At 38.9% G+C, this 14,304-nt stretch overlaps 1 long non-coding RNA gene and 1 pseudogene across 1 annotated transcript; both read left to right on the top strand.

Annotated features, from left to right (window-relative positions):
• The first annotated feature begins 176 nt into the window (after positions 1 to 176).
• On the top strand, positions 177 to 783 carry LOC114152225 (uncharacterized). The gene is made up of 3 exons (XR_003597080.1): positions 177 to 227; positions 390 to 463; positions 647 to 783. It is a non-coding gene; the product is annotated as an uncharacterized LOC114152225 (long non-coding RNA).
• Positions 784 to 4,013: 3,230 nt separating this feature from the next.
• On the top strand, positions 4,014 to 11,504 carry LOC114152409 (5-hydroxytryptamine receptor 3A-like; annotated as a pseudogene).
• Positions 11,505 to 14,304: the final 2,800 nt, after the last annotated feature.

Below are 14,304 nucleotides of genomic sequence, written 5' to 3'. Positions count from 1 at the left end.
TTTTATTATGTTGCTCTTGGTGACTAAAAATGTTTCCTGCATTTGCTACTGAATTAACATATGAATTAACATTCTCACCATAATGTGCTCTCTGTTCCTCCAAGTGATTTACTGCATTGGGGTTTTTGCTCTGATGCTGCTCAGCCTCTTGGAGACCATTTTCTTGAATTATCTGATGGAAAAAGACTCTTCATTCCTGGAAAGCAAGAAAGAGAGTGTCAAGCTTCGTAAGAACCAAAATATAAACAATTTTCACTGCTATCTAAGAGATTAGATTAAAATCAGTCTGACAGCTCAATCTGATTGTAGTTTCTCATGATTTGTGTTATACATTTCTTAATAGACAAACACAGATCCATGAAGCTGTTGTGTTCACCACTTTCTTTCAGAAATAATAAAAACGTCCTCCATTGCCTCCACCTGTGATGAGATGACCGATCAAACACCATCTATGTGCAAAGGGGTTAGTGTAATCTTTTCAAGGGTTGGTTTCATTTATATACAATGCTAGGGTTCTCACAATTGGAAATAAAAAGCAGAAGTCATCTGTTTAAAAAAAAACAACCTGGTAATTAGATACTTTCTTGTAATAAGCAAAGTGATAACCCATTATCTGGTTTATAACTTCTGAATCTGATTATTGCAGGGCAGCAGCAGCCAACTGACTGAGTTATTCCTGGCAGTGGAGAAAGTCTCAGATGAACTTGGAGAGATGAAAAAAGCTTTTCTTGAGAAAGAGTCTGAAGATAAGAAGGATGGCTACTGGACCGGAGTCGCCAAGAAAATAGAAAAGATTTTTTCCATTCTATATGTCTTGTCAGCCATTCTGTTTTTAGCTGTCGTCTTCTCAGTGTGGCTCTCAAAATCAGACTCATCAGAATGATCCAGATATTAATCTTGAGATCTGAGAAAGCAACATATCTCATCATGTAGCTGCGGGTTGACTTTGATTAACAAGTGAAGTATGGCATCAGATGATGACATTATTATTATTGGTGAGACAAGAAAAGACATCATAAAGTTGTTATTGATGAGTCACTTGCTAAGTTAGTACTTAAGTAAATTTCATGTTGGTTCCAGGCTATATGTGTTGAATGTGGCATTTCTGATTCGTAAACTTCAGATGCAAAGAACTATAATAATGGGTTTTTCTTCAAGCTGTGTATCTTCATAAGGCAAAAAGAGGCAGAGAATTAGCAAAAATGTGACATAAGTATGTATTTTAAACATTTGTTACTAACTATTGTCCCAATAACGGAGCCCTGTTGGCATTATTAAACATATATTACTGTTATTCCTGCTAAGAGGTCATACAGATAGATACTCAGATATGCTTGGATTATTTATATGAATTATACAAAAATTTAATAGCAGTATAAGTGCTATACTTTAAAGGTGTGACATATATGGAAACGCTCTCTAAATAAAACTAATATTAAATTGTGTTTTCTGTCTTTTATTGTACATATATAAAAGATACATCTAATATCCATCCATCCAGCAATCCATTTTCTGGTCACCCTGTGTCCCTAATGGGGTCGGGAGGGTTGCTGGTGCCTATCTCCAGCTACGTTCCGGGCGGGAGGCGGGGTTCACCCTGGACAGGTCGCCAGTCTGTCGCAGGGCAACACAAAGACATACAGGACAAACAACCATTCACACACACACACACACTCATCTCTAGGGAGAATTTAGATAGACCAATTAACCTAACAGTCATGTTTTTGGACTGTGGGAGGAAGCCGGAGTACCCGGAGAGAACCCACGCATGCACAGGGAGAACATGCAAACTCCATGCAGAAAGACCCGGGCCGGGAATCGAACCCAGGACCTTCTTGCTGCAAGACAACAGTGCTACCAACTGCGCCACTGTGCAGCCCCTATATCTAATATATTGCCAAGAAAAAAATAATAATAATATATATATATATATATATATATATATATATATATTCCAGCAGGGTATCTGATTACTGGCAGGGCATAGCTGTTTATTGCGCGGATTTTGTTCTTGCCATTGAGCTGGCTTCTCAGGACTTGCCTTATTCGTTGGAGGTATTTAGCTGTGGCTCCTTTCCTTGTGACCTCATCGAGGTTGCCATTTGCTTGTGGTATACCTAGGTACTTGTAACTGTCCTCTATGTCTGCTATTGTTCCTTCTGGGAGTGAGACCCCTTCTGTGCGGATGACCTTCCCCCTCTTTGTGATCAGCCGACCACACTTCTCTAGTCCGAATGACATCCCAATGTCCGTGCTGTAGATCCTGGTGGTGTGGATCAGTGAGTCGATGTCTCGCTCACTCTTGGCATACAGCTTGATGTCATCCATGTAGAGAAGGTGACTGATGTTGGCCCCATTTTTGAGTCGGTATCCGTAGCCAGTCTTGTTGATAATTTGGCTGAGGGGGTTCAGCCAAATTATTCATCCAGCACATGGATAATTTATGTTATCCAGTCCAGCACATAACAGCAGGGTGCAAGATACTGGCAGGGAAAGCGTACATGGAACGACATAACCAAGTTGCAGGCATAGTGTACAGAAACATCTGTGCAGAATATGGACTGGAAACCCCGAGATCAAAGTGGGAAACACCCCCAAAGGTGGCGGAGAACGCCAGAGCTAAGATCCTGTGGGACTTCCAGATCCAGACAGACAAAATGGTAATGGCAAACCAACCAGACATTGTCGTAGTGGATAAACAACAGAGGAAAGCCGTTGTGGTAGATGTAGCAATACCAAGCGACTGCAACATCAGGAAAAAGGAGCACGAGAAACTAGAGAAATACCAGGGCCTCAGGGAGGAACTGGAGAGGGCCTGGAAGGTGAAGACCACAGTGGTGCCTGTGGTCATCGGGGCCCTCGGGGCAGTCACCCCCAAACTGGACCAATGGCTACAACAGATCCCAGGAACAACATCAGACATCTCAGTCCAAAAATGTGCAGTCCTTGGCACAGCCAAGATACTGCGCAGAACCCTCAAGCTCCCAGGCCTCTGGTAGAGGACCCGAGCTCAGAGGATAAGAACCACCCGCAGTGGGTGAGAAGGGAATTTTTTTTTTATATATATATACAATATATATAAAATTCAGCTTCATTGTATTTATTCTAACAAACAGGAAATCGAGTTGGTTAATTTCAATCCAGCAGCTTCTGCCCCTGTACAGTAAAGAAAAGAAAAGAAATAACCTCAAAGAAACTACAAAGCAATAGCTCCCGATGAGCAGATATCAGCAGTTGAGAGTAACAGTTAAAAACATTTACAAATCATAGAAAAAGTACTCATGAAACACTGAATATAATCAAATTTGTCTAAAATACATGTTAAAATATAACACTTGAAAACATAACATAGAGCTGACACAAATACATACCACAGTTACCGACAGCAACAGAAAAAGAGGGAGGAGCTGTCAGTTACGGATTACTATGGTAACCACCAACTGTAAAGCACAGAGTAACAGAACTTAAAATGCTGATAAATGTCTGAAGAAACAACTTCCCGACCAAACAACTATTTTTGTCTTGGTTTGACATTGTTTTATGCATAGTCGCCTGAGTTTGGTGTTCCATGCTTGATTCAATGCCATCACTCTGTTTTCGGTTCTCACTTTAGCACTTTCAGAAATAAAATCCTGGATTGAACTGAAAAGGAAAAGTTGTCTAGTAGATTTTGTGTCCTTTTAGCTGCACAATATAAAAAAATGGAAGAAAAAAAACTTTTTGTCTTACAAATACATTAAGAACTGTTCCAACTTAACTGATAATATAAGAATAAGTAGCTCTGTTTGAAGGCAACAATTATTTGACCATAAGTACTAGAGTGTTTCTCAGCAATACTTTGTCAATTAGTTGAAACATAAAATGTAAAAGCCATGGCTTTATCATTTTATCTGCTCGAATGGACAGACGTCCTTTTATGACAAACAGTTGAGTGCTTAGGGTGTTGGCCCTTTCCAGCAGCTTCTGTTCATTTGGAAAGGCAAATTTAGCATCATTACACTTGCTGCTCTGTTCTGGTTGTGTTCAGACACAAGAATCCCCTGATAACTCATAGGACAGATTAAGACACATATTGAAGCCCAACAGCTATGAGGTTCACAAATCTGTACTTTCTGCTCCTCCTACTATGTAAGTTGAAACTTTTTCGTAGAGTAAATGTTTGTTGTTTGAAATGTGCTTTTTTTAAATATAGTGGTATGGCTCACTTTCAGGATTTTAAATGACATATTTCTACTGTGTGATGCATAGAAGATCTTAATAATTATTGTCCACTTTTTAATATTAGATTAATGAGGACCTTTAAAGCTGCTCTAAAGTGTATGTCATCGAGTCACTGCAATTGAAACCATTTGATTTTGTTGAATATTGACATACCCTGTCTGTATCAATCAAATTCTGATTAATCCTACAGAGCCAATACCTGTAAAGTATTAATAATGTTTTTCTTGGGATGTTGAATCTAAACACATAATTTTCAGGGCCACTTTACCGGCTGCTATATTATCTGAACACAAAAATCTGTTTTGAATTAGGGCTTGGCTTAAATTGAGATTGTCCTCTTTGCTTGCGTCAATTTTTATCTATTTTCTGTTAATTTTGTATATGCTAACTCCTGAGTCTAGTTTTAAGAAAAATCTCCACTTTCATTCTTCCAAAAAAGACATCACTGCAAAAACATAAAATATTACCAAATATTTTTTGTCTAGTTTGCAGTGTAAATATTTTAGTACAGTTGTAACAGGACAAAAGTAACTTATAGGTAACTTTTAAGCAAGATATAGGACCTTGTTTTGAATCAATAATTCCTTGAAATTGTAGAAAAAGTACTAGTTCCAGTGGTAGATTATATAATTCATAACATGAGAAAAAATGTCTTGTCATAAGTGAAATAATCTGCCAAATAAATGTATACGTTGCTGAAACAAGACCAAAAGTACTCTGTAATAATTTGTGTTTTTGCAGTGTAGATCTATCTGACTAAATTTGGTAACAAATATTCAGTGTAACAGCTATTGAATTTTATATGTGATATTAAATCACGGATGACATTGAACTTTCTTAGCCTTAATAACAATAAGATTAATCCCATTCAGTTTGGAGCCTCCAGATCCCTTTGTGGTTCTGCCAGAGTTGGTTCTTTGGCTCCTAGCAGCTGTTCTGTGTTTAAGTGTTTTGCTTTACAAAGCTCTGAAGCTGATTAACTAGATTAGTGATGTTCTAAAATCAAGTCTTCTGATACAGAAGATAATAAACTGTATTTTTATAGCATTGAAAGAAAAAACAATGTCTGTGTTTTTCTATTCTGACAGGTGGAGTCGTTGCCAGGATGGCAGGAAAAAAGCAGCCACATAGTACAAGTTAAAGCATCTGTTTTGGGCAAAACTGTCTACATTGTTGTTGCAAATGAACTCAGATTCAGTACATTTAGCTATATTTTTACTAAAGCAATCTTTTCTATCCCACTGGTTTGGTGGGAGAAAAAAAAAAGACTTGCACTAACATATTTGCAAACATTATCTCAGGCCAAAACATATTGGCGTCCAGGTGAGGGATGTACAGATTATGACATTGTGAAACACCTTAACCTGAGCAAAGACAATGCTATGTACACCATGGTACTGCCTGTCAAAAAACATAACAACCCTCTTGAAGTGGTTCTCACAGTAAATCCCTGGCCCATTCTGGATATTGTAAGTTATGTTTTTTTCTACTATATTAAAATAATCAAGAGAGAGGTTGTTATGTTTCCTCCACACATACAATTTGAAAGTCTGCAACTAACTCTTTTAGCTTTTTGAAAAAAACATTTAAATTATGTATTTCTTATGATAGATAGCACAGCAGTACAACCTGTTGGTTATTATTCTATGTAGCTGCTTTGTAAAAAATTAAACACATTGCGTAGTTTTTATTTTATCAAACCATGACAACCTTACAGGAAGTTCTGCTGCCCTGTGGTTATTCCTCCACATTTGGCTTAACGTCACAATATAAAATGGAGAGATCTGAATTGCAAAATGCATTGAAAGAAAGATGCAGTGCATTCATTTCTGAGCTGGAAATCAAACCAAAAGCAGATAAATAAAAAAACTGCTGTATTAATAATAGATGTCTTCCATTGAGAGAGGTACTTTCTGGATAACTCTCGCAATCAAAATAATCCTACTTGTTTATGAACATCCTCCACTCTTTGTGAAATCTGACCCTCTTTGGCTCAGATTTCAAGCTTCCATCACAAATATCTTGTTCTCATTATTGAACACAGCTTCTGACAATAAAACTTCCTCCCTTCATGGGTTAAACCTGTTCCCTCAGGTCTGTTTTTTTTCCAGCTTGCACATTGTTTTTCCTTTTTCATGAAATGAAGCAGTAACTCTGCCTCGTAACATTTCCAGCCAACATAATGAGAGAGTGTTAGTGTGATACTGTCAACCTTTAATTTCTCTTACTAAGGTCACCCCAGACAACAATTGAATTTAATTATAAAAACTGTTGACAGACATTGGCTACACACACTGCACTCATGAGAGAAACATTTTTTTCACTTCTCTAAATAGCTTCTCAGTATTTTTGCAGAAAAAACTGATGTATTTGTTGTTTTAGTTCTCCACACCTGCCACTAGAAGGCACTGTGGGTAACAGAACAGGGTAGTAGAATGGACTGAATTTGTCTGCAAATCCCCCTAGAAATGTTGTGTATCTACACCCCAGTGTGAATTTGTTTTATATTAAAAGAGTCCTGATGGTTCTTTAATGTTCAGAAATCAGAAGGGATGAATCCTCAGAGCTTAAGGAATGTGTTACCTTCATCTTTGCACTGTCTTGATTCTGTTGAAATAACTGAATACTCATTTATTCAGCCTGACTTTAAACAAGATTTAGGCTATATCTTACATTCATGCTTTATCTTCATGTCTTTATGCTTGTTTTTACGTTAAATTGTTTTTTGACATGTGAAAAACAATACACCAGTACATTTTAGCCTCTTTGCTACTTTTAATATTTCATAACAGCTAATTTTGATCACATTTTCTTTGAGTGTTGGACAGTAAGCTGTAAGCAATCTCTTCACTCATTCTGTTTCAATTTTGTTTTGCCAGAAAGAGGTTGACCAGACTTTTGTGACTCATCTTGGTGTTAAAATGGTAAGATTTACCTAAAAGATATGTTTTAGAATATGAAGTTATGACTGTTAACCTAATCTTGCCTTCTCTTTTTTCCTCTGTAGGAATGGACCAACGACTACATTAGGTGGTCTCCAGATGACTTTTGTGGAATCGACAAAGTCATAGTTCCAAGTGAACTTTGTGGAAGCCATATATAACTATTAAGGAGATGTAAGCTTATCCACTCAGTATATAAATGACATTTATTATTTAACAGTCAAGCACCTTTGAGACAGAACATTGTATGTGATGACTGAGGTACATTTTTCCCTACAGGGTAGAAAAGGAAAAGTCTCTTTCAAGTCCATATCTCAAGATTAATTTCAATGGCACCACAGAGTTTAGCAACAATCAAGTGGTGATGACCAGCTGCAGGACGCATGTGTACAAATTTCCTTTTGACATGCAAACCTGCAACATCACATTCCTCTCAAACATGTATGATTGTAAGTAGTTTTATGGCAACTTTACACCATGTTTTATTGTAAACATGCCACATAAATGTAATTTTTTCTTCCTGCCAAGAAACCTTCTTTTCACCTCAGCAGAAGATTTATACCTGAAAAGCCGCTATGGCCATATCACATACACAACGAAGATCCAGAAGAGAATAACACAATATGAGTGGTTGTTCTGCAAAATGACAGTCCATAACTGGAAGATAATTGGACATTTATATTTTCCTGTGAGTATTTTTTATTTTTAGTCATGTAATAGGAAATTGTTTACAATGCAAGAATTTGCTTGTATTTTGATTCTCACCTTTTTATTTTACAGATCACTGTGAAAAGGTGTTCTGTAATCTACATTGTCAATTTCTTGTTGACAATATTGTTGCCTATTTTCTACCTCATGTGTCTGGACTTAGTCTCACTCCTCATGTCAGACACTGGTGGTGAAAAAGTTGGCTTTAAAATTACTGCACTGGCCATCACAGTCATGCAGCTTATTCTCAACGATATTTTGCTCTCTTCTTCTGACAAGATTCCACTTATAAGTAATGAAGTTCAAAATTAAACATTCATGACATTATAGCTCTAGAATGCCATGGATAATTGTGTTAAATAACAAATACTGTTTAACCCCTTCAGTGAGGTGCTGTTTTGGGATATTTACGATGATGCTGCTCAGCCTCATGGAGACCATTTTTGTGATGTATCTGATTGAGAAGACGACGAAACAGCCCAAGACCAAGGCCTGGGGAGTATAAAACAGAAAGTCATTGGCCGATTATACAAACTGAATATTGTTGCAGATTTATTAAATTTTAGTTTAACAAACTCCACTTTTTTTTACATCTTTAACACCCTTACAGCAATGAAGAAATATGGTGCATCTTTGAATGATATATCAGAACTTAAAAGGGGTTCTGCAGCCAAAAAGGTTAGAAATTTCCATTTAAAGCCTTAGTTCATAACAAGCATTCATTTAACACATAAAAGGTGATCTTTCAGAAGTTACTACTATAATCTGTAAGTTTGTAAAAATGTTTAAAGTAAAAATGTTTTACTAACTGACAGGAGTATAATCGGTTTCAACTTATTACAGCGCCTTGAAAAATTCATACCCCCTGATCTTTTTTAACATTTTGTCATGTTACAATCACAAACATCTACCTCATTTATTGGGATTTTATGTGACAAGCTGAAAAGCATAAGATAACATAAAGTGCGTTTGTGATGCAAAACAGCTGCAAGTCTGTTGTGTGCGCTACACTGTACTGTTAAAACAATTAGCACATAGTACCATACAAATACAAAACTATTAATCCTAAATGTTAAATAAGTGCCTTTGTAACTCAAATTGTATTTCATCCTGTAAATATTCCTCCTCTTTTGTTGTGTGTTGAACACACTGCGTTTCTGTCTCTGGCACCATTTCCATTACAAATGTGTTGTCGTGGAAAAAAATACTATTTCCAAGCACTGTTCAGGTGAAATCACTCAATCAGGTTTATTCATATATTGTGCACAATACCGAGAGCTTGTAGGACAATCAGTAATGAAGCAGGTCTGGGTGAAAAGCTCTGTCGAGCAGAGACAACACATGAGTTTTATACCAAAGATAAAGAATTAACAACAAAGGGGTGAGACAGTCTGGTTCTGATGCAGCTGTAGAAAACAACTTCCAACCTTCTACATGTAACCCAAATAGTTCTTTTGGTGAGAGTTCACAATCATTCATATAACATGCCTAGCAGAGGTGACCTTAATGTTATTTTTCCATCACATTTCCCCCCCTTTTGATTATAAATAAATATGATAATATTTAATATTAAATCAACACACATTTCCCTCCTCAGTCATAAGACATAACATAACACTATCCTGGAAGACGTAACAAAAGAAACATATAGCAAGATACGAAAAACCTACCGGCATTTCCCTCGTCTACCCTGCAATAATATCACCGTGTTTGGTAGGAAAAGTTATCTTGCAACCCCTCCTTGCCAGGGAGGCGGTCCTCTATATGTTCTGTCCAGGAAAAGTAAGGAGGTATCATACCAATGATTGAAGACATAAAAAAAAAACAAGAAACAATAAAAAAGAAAATAAAAATGTAATACAAAAGCTAATTAAGGAGGAGAAAAAAATTAACAATAAAAAAACATTAAAAAGAGAAAACAAAAAATCAGCGTCAAAACAACAAAAAAACAAAACCCAAGCTTAATAGAAAACTTATATCTAATCACATAAATCAATCTAAACCAACATCACAACAACAATCCATAATAATGAAAATAAGAGAAAAAAAGTAACATATTTCCAAATGAAACAAAATGTTAAATCAAATCATAAATGCATATGTAGAACATGCAGAAAGGACAGGCATTTGTTTTTGTGAAACATAGACATTTCTGTGAATTGCAAAGCAGTATAGGAAAGCTAGGCTACTAGCCTGAAAATATCAATGATTGAGGAAAATAAAAACAATTTTGCATTTGCAGTGTTTCCATTAAGTATGAAATTAAAATCACTTGTAAATAAGTTTGGTCAAACGACGTCATTCAATATTACGGCAGCTACAAATGTAAAAGGTTACTGGAGACAAATTCATAATTCAGCCATTTAGCGCTCATCTATAAGTCAAGAAGAAGCCAGTGTGTTAGAAACTAAACCTTTTGTTTTCTCAGTTATTTTTCTCTCCATAAAAGCTACACCTGGTCTGGCGTTCTGATTAGCTGTGGTTGCTTCCTGGAAAAGGGCATTGGCTGGCATGATGCTGCCATCACCCAACTGTTCTCCCTCTCCTTTTCACTTCCATGACCATAGAAAGTTCTCCTGATCAGTTGACCTGTTGTCGTCACTCTGCTCTGTCTTGTCTCAGCACCAGTCGGTCATGGTAGATGGCTGCTGGTACTGAGCCGGGTTCTGGTTCTGCTGTTGGTTTGTTTCTGTTAGAAGGTAGTTCTTCCTCTCCACTGTCACAATATGCATGCTCTGTCTGAGGGCCTGCTGTAAAGTCGACAACTCAACATAAGCGATGTGCTGTCGCCTCCTGCTGGCCAGGAGGAGTGAATACTGCAAGTCATGACTCCATACAATCTGCTGGGTTTTGTTTGGTACAAACTTTTTAAACTACTTCATAATTAACTGAACCCAACGAATCAGCAACTTGGATCAATAGTAATCTGACTAAATTGAAATGACTTTTCATAAAATGCCTTGACAACATTGTTGTGAATTAACTTTAGAGATATAAGCTTTTAACCTTTTGGTGTCTACTTTTGGGGTTTTAAATGTTTTGGTATCTACTTTTGGGGTTTTGAATGTTTTGGTGTCTACTTTTGGGGTTTTAAATGTTTTGGTATCTACTTTTGGGGTTTTAAATGTTTTGGTATCTACTTTTGGGGTTTTAAATGTTTTGGTATCTATTTTGGGGTTTGAACTTTCTTGTACCTCTTGTTGAGGTTTTATATATTTATATTGTTTATTGGTGGGGCTCATTTGTTAGTTTGAAAGTTCAATTTTATATATTGCCAATACACAACAAATGTTGTCTCAATGTACTTTGAAATAATTTTAGTTCAATTACATGTACTCCAATTGCTAGTACAATACGCTCAGCTGATTATGAAAGGAGTTTAAAAAGTTTGTACTAAACAAAACCCAGCAGATTGTATGGAGTCATTACTTACAGCATTCACTAAATCTGACCAGCAGGGGGCAACAGCAAATCACTTGTGTTGAGTCGTTGACGTTACAGCCGTCCCTCATACAGAGCATGCATGTAGCGACAGCAGAGAAGAAGAACTCCCCTCTACCAGGAAGAAACCTACAGCAGAACCAGAACCCGGCTCAGTACCAGCAGCCATCTGCCATGACCGACCGGCGATGAGAGAAGACTGAGCACAGAGACACAACAACAGGTCAACTGATCCAGGAGAACTTTCCATGTTTGTGGAAATGAAAAGGAGAGGGAGAACGGTTAGGTGATGGCAGGATCATGTCAGCCAATGCCCTCTTCCAGGAAGAAACCACAGCCAATCAGAACACCACACCAAGTGTAGAATCTATGGAAAGAAAAATAACTGAAAAAACAAAAATAGTTTAAATAAATAATGTAGTAGAGACAGAAAATGAAAAACGGCAGCATAAATACAGACAGATCACAATAAACCAGTCTAAGCCTTTTCATAATCAATGCCATAACCATGGCAACGCTAAAATGATACAAGAGCACATTCTCAAAAATTAATAACCATTAAATTCTAACATTTGACACTGAAATTTTAAGATATTTTAAATATCTAAAATAAAAAATTATGAAGTGTCTAAACAAAATTGCTCATTAAAAAGAAAGAAAATAAACAATGTCTAGATGAAGCCAAAGTACCAGACTGAAGACATAAAAAGGAAAAAAAGAAGATAAACTGAAGTCATTTTGATGAATGTTTTAAGTTTGATTAATGTTTTTGCTCTGTGGGCCGATGAGGTTGGGGGGCAATGAAGGGCGAAATCCAAGACAAAAACAAGATGATCCAGGAGGGTTTCTGAAGGACAGCAGAACAGGTGCAGGTTTAAGGTAAAACCCTCAACTCAGAAGGAAATTGTCACTTTTCAAAAACACACAACTATCACTTGAACAACAGAAAAATACCTGCAGCATTTCTTGAGGAAGACTACTGAACCTGATGGTGGGGTCACTAAGGTCATCCATCAGCAGGGGGACGGAGGAGATGATGAGAGCCTTTTCCGTCGTCGTCGTCGGGGCGATGAGGACCTTTTCCGTCGTCGTCGGGGCGATGAGGGCCTTTTCCGTCGTCGTCGGGGCGATGAGGGCCTTTTCCGTCGTCGTCGGGGCGATGAGGGCCTTTTCCGTCGTCGTCGGGGCGATGAGGGCCTTTTCCGTTAGTCAACTGGGGTCCAATGAAGGGTGAAATCTGAGATGAAAAACCAGATGATCCAGGAGGATTCCTGAAGGAGAACAGGACAGAAAGACAACAAGACAGGTGCAGGTTTAAGGTCAAACGCTTTAACAACTTATCACTTTTCAAAAACTCAAAAGACCTCTTAAATAATAGCAAATGCCTGCAGCATTTGTTAAGGAAGGCTTCTGAGCCCGATGGTAGGGTCACTGTAGTCATCAATCAGCAGTGGGGTTGATGAAGGCCTTTTCCAGTGGTCATTTTTGGGAGCAGTCGGGGAGGAGGTGGGTCACTTGAGGACTCCCCCCAACCTCCAAGAGTCATTGGTCTCGCCAGTTTTTGTCATTACTGCAATGTTATTTGTATTGCTACCTTCTTAGTAATATTTATAATCAATTCCATACAAATATTTGAAGAATCCATGTTTAGTTGGTTAGTTTTCAAACTTTACCTGTCAGTAGGGTTTGTTTTCACATAAACCCGACCGAAGGGTAACTAACCCCCTTGTCCATCGGTAGGGTTTGTTATCACACAAACCTGACCAAAGGGTAACTAACCCCTTTGCCCGTCGGGAGAGTTTGTTTTCACACAAACCCAACCGATTGGCAAAGCTAACACCTTGCCCGTCGGGAAGGTTCGTTTTCACACAAACCTGACCGATTGGCAAAGCTAACACCTTGCCCGTCGGGAGGGTTCGTTTTCACACAAACCCGACCAAAGGGTAACTAACCCCCTTGCCCGTCGGGAGAGTTCGTTTTCACACAAACCCGACCGATGGGCAAAGCTAACACCCTGCCCGTCGGGAGGGTTCGTTTTCACACAAACCTGACCGAAGGGTAACTAACCCCCTTGCCCGTCGGGAGAGTTCGTTTTCACACAAACCCGACCGATGGGCAAAGCTAACACCCTGCCCGTCGGGAGGGTTCGTTTTCACACAAACCTGACCGAAGGGTAACTAACCCCCTTGCCCGTCGGGAGAGTTCGTTTTCACACAAACCCGACCGAAGGGCAATGCTAACACCTTGCCCGTCGGGAGAGTTTTTTTTCACACAAACCCGACCGAAGGGCAATGCTAACACCTTGCCCGTCGGGAGAGTTCGTTTTCACACAAACCCGACCGAAGGGCAAAGCTAACACCTTGCCCGTCGGGAGGGTTCGTTTTCACACAAACCTGACCGAAGGGTAAAGCTAACACCTTGCCCGTCGGGAGGGTTCGTTTTCACACAAACCTGACCGAAGGGTAACTAACCCCTTTGCCCGTCGGGAGAGTTGGTTTTCACACAAACCCGACCGAAGGGCAAAGCTAACACCTTGCCCTTTGGAAGGGTTCGTTTTCACACAAACCTGACCGAAGAGCAACACTAACCCCTTGCCCGTCGGGCGAGTTCGTTTTCACACAAACCTGACCGAAGAGCAACACTAACCCCTTGCCCGTCGGGCGAGTTCGTTTTCACACAAACCTGACCGAAGAGCAACGCTAACCCCTTGCCCGTCGGGCGAGTTCGTTTTCACACAAACCCGACCGAAGGGTAACTAACCCCTTGCCCGTCGGGAGAGTTTGTTTTCACACAAACCCAACTGAAGGGCAAAGCTAACACCTTGCCCGTTGGGAGGGTTTGTTTTCGCACAAACCTGACCGAAGAGCAACACTAACCCCTTGCCCGTCGGGCGAGTTCGTTTTCACACAAACCCGACCGAAGGGTAACTAACCCCCTTGCCCGTCGGGAGAGTTTGTTTTCACACAAACCCAACTGAAGGGCAAAGCTAACA

This window comes from Xiphophorus couchianus, chromosome 10, assembly GCF_001444195.1.
Source record: "Xiphophorus couchianus chromosome 10, X_couchianus-1.0, whole genome shotgun sequence".
Lineage (NCBI taxonomy): Eukaryota > Metazoa > Chordata > Actinopteri > Cyprinodontiformes > Poeciliidae > Xiphophorus > Xiphophorus couchianus.
Note: the sequence above shows the minus strand (reverse complement) of the source record. Positions and strands in the feature narration are given on the sequence as shown.